Genomic DNA, 10,163 nt, shown 5'->3' with positions numbered 1-10,163 from the left:
TGAGTGAAAGGAAAATACGAAGTTGAAAAACCAGGCTTCTGGCTTCAGCTCTCTGTATTTATGCTGCGGTAGAAGACAGATAGAGACATCCTTCTGAAGATCACTTGCCATTTTTCACCCTCTTTGCTTACTAGTATAAGAACAATGACATGACTTTTTGAGATGTAATGCTTTTTCCTAGACTGTGCTGTTCCTGCCCTCTGGTACAGCAAGGTTTGGCTGAAGATGCCGCACAGTGGTCACAGCCTCTGTTTGTTGAGTTGTATTTGGTTACTAGAGCATCAAGATGATTTGGTCTTTTAAATGCAAGGCCTTGAAAAAATGTTTGGCTCTACACATTGTAGGATTGCTTCCTGATACCCTGGAGGCTGCTTAGGAGAGACTTTTACTTTTCTTCTAACCTCCACAGGATGGGGTAAATCAAGATAACTCCAGATTTTGCCTTCTCTGAGCATGCATGACATGTAAAGCCTTAAACGCTCTACCAATTAAGAGGGATAATTTCAAACGGGGTTGAAGCGAACTCCCATTCACTTGCAGCATTCTCCATTTTAAAGTTTCTTGAGAGGAGATTCAGGGATAGCACTCCAGGGTGGGAACACTTTCTTTTAAAATTACTAAGGACCATTATTGTCTTAAATGTAAAGCAGGTAATTAACAAGGTCAGGAGACCACACAAAAGATTTTATTGGTTGAATAAAATGCAGCCTGGCATCAACCACTAGAGTAACAACTAGATCTTCTGAACAAGTATGAATCACAATATGAGATGCAATTCCACCTTGTGTCACACTCGTCCATCTGCTATCTTCCAAATTTGTGATAGGGCTGTAATAAATGAAATACAACATTGTTTGCTGTAGATACTGTATTACCTACTGCATTTCTCATAAGATCTTTGCTTTACTTTCTATTCAGCCTACCTTCTATGCTTGAGTTTTCTTTTACTTTATTCACCTCAGTGCTTTGTTTCTTGTTTTGTCAATGGGGGGTTTGCTTAGAATTTAGGCAGGATAATGTTTTACCTTTTTTTTTTTTTTTTTTTTAAACATGAAGCCATGAGTTTAGCAGATTGTAAATTAAAAAGCTTGAGTTGTTTTTCTGGCTATCACCTATGTGTTTTGGCTTTTATTACTTATTTGGCATGTCCTACTTTTTCGTGCAGATGTAATTAGTGCTACTAATGTGAAAAAGCTGTGGCTGTGTTATAGTAATGTTTTCCACCATGTTCCTTTATTCTAAGGACTGTAGATACTTCCAGCAAAATAAATTTTGTTATGCTCCAGATTATACTTTCAACAGATAAGACAGACAAACAATGAGACAGAAGATGCCATATCATCTGGATTATGTGGAAATGAAGTGAGGGTATTGAGAACACATGGTGAGAACACATTTGAAGTTTATAGCAAGTTGGAAACTGGATACAAGTCATGTTGTCCTGCTTTTGTGCATGACAAGTGAGAGTTATCTCTCTTTTCTCCATATTCTCCCACCCTACATTTTGGATTGGCATAGTTGTTACAGAGTACTTTAAATAATAAGACCTTATTGCTGTCTACAACTACCTGAAGAGAGGTTGTAGCCAGGTGGGGGGTTGGTCTCTTCTCCCAGGCAACCAGCACCAGAACAAGAGGACACAGTCTCAAACTGTGCTAGGGGAGGTTTAGGCTCGAGGTACGGAGAAAGTTCTTCACAGAGAGAGTTGTTAGCCATTGGAATGTGCTGCCCATGGAGGTGGCGGAGTCACCATCCCTGGAGATGTTCAAGAGGGGATTGGATGTGACACTTGGTACCATGGTTTAGTAATCATGAGGTGTTGGGTGACAGGTTGGACTTGATGATCTTTGAGGTCTTTTCCAACTTTATTGATTCTATGATTCTGTAATACTTATGTACATTTCAACCTGAGGAGAATATGGACAATTTGCAATAGATCGTTATTTTCTGGGAAATGTGATTAAAAAAGGATCATCTCACCTTTATTGACACATGAGAGCCAGGGGCCCTGCCAGCCAGGCATAGGAGCAGGGCTTCTCCCAAGTGAAATACACTGTGAGGTGTTTAAAGCTGCAGAGCTGAATGGGGAGGGAAGAGTAGCTCTGCCAGTTAGGGAGACACAGCTCAATATGCAGTGGCAGGAGCTGAATCACGCGCCAGACAAAGCAGACAGCAGGCGTAAAGCCCAGTTAGCATCTGCCAGTTGCTAAGAAATATCTGATCACAGACACAAGGGTGACAGAATTGGATTTTATTTAATTCTTTGCAAGTCTGTGAGATTATAACCCTGTGCTTTTACTTGGACTGTGCTTTTTTTTTTTTTTTTTTTTTTTTTTTTTTTCAGCATGATCTTTATGGGAAACCTCATTTATGTTTTTATGCCTGAAGTGGTACAGCGCCTCACTTTAGCAGGTTTGCCAGGTGTCCTCCTTACAGCGGCTGTTCAGTGTACTTACTAAGATAGGGAAGCTCTATTGTCTTTTATGGACAGTTATTGGAGCACAAAGTAAATGAGGTCCAAACTCTCACAGGTGCTTTACCTGATTATAAATGATTACAAGGGCATTCAGGCCCTGCATATTTCTGGGGGTTGAGGCCAATGTGATTTTGTGCATTGGTACTACCAGCATGAGCTGTGTCATAGGCAATACTGGCAGAGTCAGGATTTCTAGGTCCCAGGCTAGTGGCTTAACCACTGGACCAGACTGCATTTCCTAATACTTTGCTCAAATCTGTGTCTTAAACCTGCCTGTTCTGCATGATGAAAACTGCTGTGGTTTTCACACTGAAGCTGTACCTCTGAGCTTGAAGAGAATGTATGCTTGTTGGGTATGGTAGGTCTGTTTTGTTGAACTTTGTCACTGTAGGAAGAAAAAGCCCAAGTCACAGTGCTGTGTGAGCAATATTCAGCAATATTCAGCATACACTCACCTCAGCCTTCTCCACTGATTACACCCTAGACTGTGAGATAATAGTGAAATAATGGCACAAACTGGCAGGAAAATTGGATTGTGCTTAGCAGGGAAATCTTTAAGAAAGAGACCACACAGAAAACAAATGTTGAAGCAGAGAGAGAATTATTTCTATGGACTCACTGATAACAAATACACATATTATTTTTTTATATATATATGTGTGTATGTGTGCATGTGTGTATTAGAAAAGCCAAAGTTAAATAAAAGTATAGATGAATTCCAGGTAATTACCAGGCTGAATTTTGACATGGTTAGAGGCTTTTTCTGAAGAAGTCAGAGACTTGTTTGCCCTTCTAAAAAAATATTATTACTTTTTATTTTTCTGCTTTATGTTATGCAACTGGCTTTAAAAGGTGAGCAAAGTTCCCCTTCACTGGCTTTGAATCTGCCCATAAGTTACAGTAGACAACCAGTGGATAATTTTCATGGGGATTTAGGAAAGGGGTGGGGGGGTGGGGGGGAAGCCAGATGGGCATTGAGTATCTCTGTTCTTTCTCACTCTAAGGTTTATTGATGCTCTCTATAGATTTGTTTACTTTACTGCTGGTAGTTAAGTGGTGATCAAAGGCTAGTATAGCTCTACACAAATGAAGGGACATAACTGATTGGACTTTTTGAGTCCTCTGTAACAATACTACGTTTTGTTGTGTTAGGCAACAAAGTATAAAACATTGTATGATTGCTGGGGCAGTTGGTCTAATGTTTTCTTGTCTCAGTTCATTTTATACAGGAAACCAATATAGCTCACACCCCAGGGATGAAAGCTTTAAACCTGGAGGGTGCCTGGTGCTTTCTGAGAATCTCCTGGGGGAAGCATTCAGTCCTGAAACAACTTCACTGACAGATATATTTTTATAGCTTACTGTTTTGTCTCCATATTCTTCATTTCATTTGAATATAGTAGGCTCTTTATTTTTAAATGCTCATCTGTTCCTGCTGTTTATATCTTCACCCCCAAATCATAATTCTCTGGGTTAATTTCTTTTTTATCTTTTGCATCAGTTTGGTTACTGTTGAACATATGTGCTGTGATGCTTGTGAAGAAGGAGCATTGTTTATTTTTTTCAGTAATAAATTTTCCATTTCCCTTTCTGTCTTTTCAGAGAAATCCCATATTCTAATTTGAACCAAAAGTTTATAGAGCTATTTATAGTTTTTTGAATTTTGGCAATGATGTAAGCATGCTGTGTGGTTTTATGACTTCATGAGAGAAAAAGCTGGATTTGCAGATGAATGTGTAAATATTTTTGCAGTTTTTTGGTTTTCTTTAAATATACGAATATAATTCTGACACAGATCTTCCTGGGTGTAGCTAGTATATTCCGAGAGTTTTTCCAGGGTCCAAGCAGAGAAGCTGTCCATGTCTAAGTTACTGAGACACATTTTTCAAGTGGATTCTAACGTGATCAAATGCAATTAAATAAAATGTACAGAATACCTTCATTACTCAGCATTGTTTAAATGTGGAATATGAACCTCATGTTACTAGTGAAGTTATTTTTCTTCTGCATACCTTCTAAAATTACCTCATTCAAGTAATTTTAAAAGAACAGTTGCACTGATTTCTGTTATGATAGTTTTAAATCTAGACAAATAAGTATCATAGGGTGGAAGCATAAGTTTTTGGAAAACAGCCTTGCATGCATCCCACCAGCTACAATTTGCATAGAGGCATTACAGAAGAGTGGACCTCTGAAGAGCTCACAGGAGCTTTAAGTCTGAAGCAGGCAGAAGTTTACCACATAGATGACACACATACCTAAACCATATTTATATGGACATCCCACTGGACAAAAGCATTCAAAAGAGGTTTAAAATCTGAGTAAGAAGCAGGCAGCATGCCTGATACTTTCATTCTTCTTACAGAATCTATTTTAGGGTGGTGTCTGTGGGATCCAGACTCCCTCTGCTACTGCCCCGTGCAAACCCACACCTGACAGGCCTGGGGGGTTAGAGCGACAGCTTTTGCCCACCTGCCCTTTGCATGCAAAACACCAGGTCCATGAGACATAAACTTCCCAAATCTGATAGATTGCAGCAGATTTCATTGTGAGTTCCTGCAACTTGAAAGCAAAGCAAGCTGAAAAACCAGAAGCAGGCTTTGCTCCCCATGCTGCCACTGGCTCTGAATGATTTTTGGATAAGTTCTTATTTCTGATTCTTAGTTACCTGTCTATAACTAGCAACTGCAGTTTCTGCTTCAGAGAATATTTGAGAATAGAACTGGTGAGAAAAAAGACTTCTGGCCAAAAGAAAAACATAAAGAGGAAAATGTTATCTGTATATGTACATATGCATGTTTTAATGTACATAGTTATTTAACACAGAACATAGCTTTATACATATATGTAAATATATAAATTTAATCTCCAATTTAATCATAACAAAACCCCAAACAATTACAATTTTACTTTCCTTTTCGCCACATTTGTTAAGCTTCCATCATAATCCATCTCTCTGAGACAGTTAAGTGCTTCATTGGGTTTTGCTATTCTGTGGAAAATAAATGGCTTTGGTGAAGTGGGATTTGCTACTCCAAAGATACTTTAAGAATGCCTTTCTGTTGCATAACTTAATGTAGTACCTGTAAATTATTCTAGGTTTCTTGCAAAAGAACAGTGAGAGATCTACTACATTATTATTAGTAATTATGATGCAATTAAAAATTACTATTATGATTACATAACCTTTTTAAGTATGCATGTTTTTTTATATGCTTTCCTCCTTGCAGATTGATCATCTTCATTATGTTTCCTTTGGATGTGCTTAACATCTATTACAATGAAACTTAAAATGCATTCCCAAGCAGACTAGAAACAGCTTTGTATGTTTGGAGGCCATCTCAGTGGGAACAGCCCAGCTTTTTTCATCTCTCATGTGCCTATGGGGCTTGGACTTTGTGTTATGTCTTTTTCCCAGGCCTTTGATGGAAATTGCTCTCTCTCTGTTCTCAGTATTTTAGAGCATTACTGGTAATTGTCTAATAATTAACTCTTGGAGCAATTGTCCAATGATTAACTCCGGGAGCAATAGGGGAAACAAGTGTATGTCATTATCTCAATATAGTGAATTCTGTCATGTCATGAAAGAAAGAACCTCTAGAAGTTTGCAGAATTGACACATTTTGTGACTGAATAATGAACTGGCTTCTCGTGTTTCAGTCAGTAGTCACTGAATACTGTTCACAAACCCCTTGGCAGTTAAACAGACAGTTTTAAATCCTCAGTGGATAGAGGTCAGTGTGCAAGTCTCACAGGAAATGTCTGAGAGACTGAGCAAGTTACAGATACAATTTTAAAGAGACCTAGAAACCACTTCCTTCAAAATAAGTAATAACAGAAAAGGATAAAATTACCTGTGCAAATTGTTCTCCCAAGTCTTCTGAGATTAGGGCAAAATTTGAACCTCACAATGCTGAGGTCCTGCACTGTTTCCGAAGTCCTGTCTACACAAGAAACATGAATCCTGCTTTGTCGCTTTGTGTTTTTAGGTTCGGTTATGTGGTTTTGTTTGTTTGTGTTCTTTTCTTTCTTGGCTGCAAGGGGCTGACCTGATGCAGTTACTACCCATGCTCACAGAGATGAGTGGTGCAGCAGTGACATAAATCTCTTGCTTTATCAGTGCTTTCAGATGAGCTTGTGTATCTGCAGGAGTGGCTCATATCTGCTAAGCTACCTAGCCAGTGTGGATGTGCTGGAAGATTCAAGGACCTAAAGCATTATGCAACTCTTCTCCCTCAGACAAGCCTCTTGCTAGCTCTGTTTGTATTGGTATTTTGTGGGTAGATTTCCTATTCTGCTTCTGCAGCTTCTCTCAGCACAACCTGGTATAGGTAGGTCTCAAAACTATCCCTTTTGCTCTTGATTTTGGATCACTGCACTACTGGGGAAGGACAGATAAGGTATTGGGATTCAGGAGATCTGATTATTTTTTTTCTTTTTCTTTTCCCCAGGCTTACTTCTTAGATGCTCCTTCTTCCTCACTGAAGTAAACTACAAAGCAGAGTGATAATATTTGCTTGCCTCACTCACTCATGCAATGATGTCTGTAATGTTTTTTTACATAACAGCAGGAGAATGTTCTCAGAAAGTAAGCTGGTGGTGGTGGTGGTAGTATCATATGATAGTTATGTCTGAATCTGCCATCATTAAAACACAAGTCTTAAAGTTTTTTGTACTTCAGCTTGGAATCAGTTCTAATGTCATCACTGTAATCCAGGGCTCTCTGTGCACCAGTAGTTTACCCCTTGTGTGTGCCTTCATAGGCTAAAGGATAAGGGAAGAAAAGGAATTGATGAATGCTTCTGTCATGGATTAGAGCTGCTATTGGCCAGATATTGCTTTCCCCCCTTAAGTTTGATAAGCTTTTCCAGTTTCTTCAGTCTGGTTACTTTTATGCTGCCATATTTATAGTTATATGTTTGTTGTGGGTTTTATTGCTGATAATAGCTTACTAAGAACTAATAACTAACTTACTAACTAACTAAAGTTCTTACTAATAAGAACTTTATTTGCTTAACCTTGGATCTCTGGAAGAGAAACTGGTTACTTTGAACCCTTCAACCTTCCTCTCTTAAAACTGTTGAAACAAGCAACTCTGATTTATTGCTTTTATTGCAATTTTAAACACACAAATAGATGCCTTCATTCTTGCAATCAGCATCAAAGGACTGCAGTCTGGCATGTATCAACCATATATTCATCATTAACTGTTAATCAACTTCCACATGCCTGTCTTTCTACCAGAATTTTTTATCCTTACAGTGCTTTCACTCTGCTTCATTGCTCCATGCTTATTTATATGCAATAACGGTACACTTCAGTGGTGGAGTTGGAATTTTCTGTTTGCACTTCCAATGAAGATTACTTAAAATAACAGCTTCTAACTGTTGCAGACTGCTGAGTTAGTTTTGGAACTGAAAAAAAACAAACTAATAAACATCAAAACACTTACTTCCAAAGTCCAGAAATGTAAAGAACAAAGGTTTGACTGTTGATTTTGAGTCCTTGCATACATCTTAGGGGTTAGGAACTGGCTGGAGGGCTGAGCCCAGAGAGTGGTGGTGAATGGTGCCACATCCAGCTGGCAGCCAGGCACTAGTGGTGTCCCCCAGGGATCAATGGTGGGACCCATCCTGTTCAATATCTTCACTGATGATCTAGATGAGGGGATTGAGTCAGTCATCAGTAAATTTGCAGATGACACCAAGCTGGGGGCAGGAGTTGATCTTTTAGAGGGTAGAAGGGCTCTACAAAGGGACCTTGACAGGCTGGACAGATGGTCACAGTCCAAGGGCATGAGACTGAACACATCTAAATGCCAGGTTCTACACAGTGGCCACAGCAACCCCATGCAGTGCTACAGGCTGGGGTCAGGGTGTCTGGAGATCAGCCAGGCAGAAAGGGACCTGGGGGTACTGGTTGATAGTAGGCTGAACATGAGCCTGCACTGTGCCCAGGTGGCCAAGAAGGCCATTGGCATCCTGACCTGTATAGTGTGGCCAGCAGGAGCAGGGAAGGCATTGTGCCAGCTGGATGTGGCACCATTCACCACCCCTCTCTGGGCTCAGCCTCCAGCCAGTTCCTAACCCTGCACAGAGTGCTGCTGTCCAAGCCAGGGGCTGACAGCTTGGCCAGGAGTTTGCTGTGGGGGACGGTGTCAAAGCCCCTGTTGAAGACCAAGCAGACTACATCCACAGCCTGCCCCACATCCACCAGACAGTCACCTGGGTATAGAAGGAGATCAGGTTGGTGAGGCAGGACCTGCCCTTCCTGTATCCATGCTGGGACTATCTGGAATAGATATATGGAATATCTGATGGGAAAATGTAAACACTTTCTTGTTTTCCCTTTGTTTGGTTTTTTGCTTGTTGTTGGTTTTGTGTGTGTTTTCTAATTTTTGTGGGGGTTTTGTGTTGTGTGTTTTTGTGGTGGGCTTTTTTTGTCCTTTGTTGTTGGTGGGGTTTTTTTTATTTTTATTTTTATTGCATCAGTCAGTGTTGTGACAAGAGGTCAGATACTACTGAGTGCTGTGGCTCAGGAATGCAGCTGAGTGGATCTGCTGGATGACTTTTCACGAAAGGACCCTTCCCACCCTTCCTGGTGAATGTAAGACAGTGCCTGACACTCATTCCATTCACTGGTGTGGCAAAGATGGGTCTTGGGCAGTGTTTCATGGGTCACTAATCAAAATTGTTAAGGTAAGGGGGTCTACAAATGCCCAAATCAGCTGAAAAAAAGCTTTCCCTTAGGCGAACTTTTCCCCTTCTCTGATTTATTACATAAATTTGTCTCTTGAAGCAATTAGGATCTCTTTGAGAGAAATTATTCTGTGATGATAAATGTGGCATGACTCTGGTAGTTTTGCTTTTATTCAAGGATACAGTGTTTTTCTTTTCTCCTGAAGTCTCCTCTGTGTTGTGGGATTGTCTAATGACAAGCTCTTCAAAGGAGAGAAACAGAATTTTTAATGCACATGGAAGGTTTGAATTGTTTCCCCTACTGCTCCTTTGGCTTGCTGCTGTATTCAAGAAGTCATTGTGGAAATTCAGTAACCCAGGGCTAGGAGTCAAGAGGGAAGGAACAGCCTCTTCTCACTTGCTCCCTGTGATAGGACAAAGGGCAATGGATGTAAACGACAGCACAGGAAGTTCTACCTCAAGATGGGGAAGAACTTCTTCACTGTAAGGGTCCTGGAGCACTGGAAAAGGCTCCCCAGAAGGGCTGTGGAGTGTCCTTCTCTGGAGACTTTCAAGACCTGCCTGATCCTGCTGTGGTAGTTGGGCTGGACTCAAAGACCTCCAGAGGTCCCTTCCAATCCCTAACATCACGTGACCCTGTAATATAGCTGATTTGGGCCAGTAAGATTAATCAATTTAATCTTATTTAACACTTTTATTCTTTTTGTTCTTGCTTTTTGTAAGGAGGGAGAGTTGTAATGCATCCTCATGTTATTTGTTTAATAACATGATTCAAATAAGCATTACTGTAAGAAATGTTATTTTAAATCACAAAGAGAGCACATGAGGATAAGCATGCTGCAAGGATTTTTTTAGGTTAATGAGGCACAAATAAGTGCAAGTTTTCCATGAACAGATGAAGAAAGTGCCTGTACTAACTGTAGCAGAGCAACATATTTGAGAATATCTAGTACTTTTGTTCAAAAAGGCTCTTTTAGTAACCTTTTTGT

The sequence above is a fragment of the Melanerpes formicivorus genome, unplaced genomic scaffold, assembly GCF_026170545.1.
Source record: "Melanerpes formicivorus ecotype bairdi unplaced genomic scaffold, bMelFor1.0.p_v2 SCAF_43, whole genome shotgun sequence".
NCBI classification, from domain to species: Eukaryota; Metazoa; Chordata; class Aves; order Piciformes; family Picidae; genus Melanerpes; species Melanerpes formicivorus.
This window is presented reverse-complemented; position numbering follows the sequence as displayed.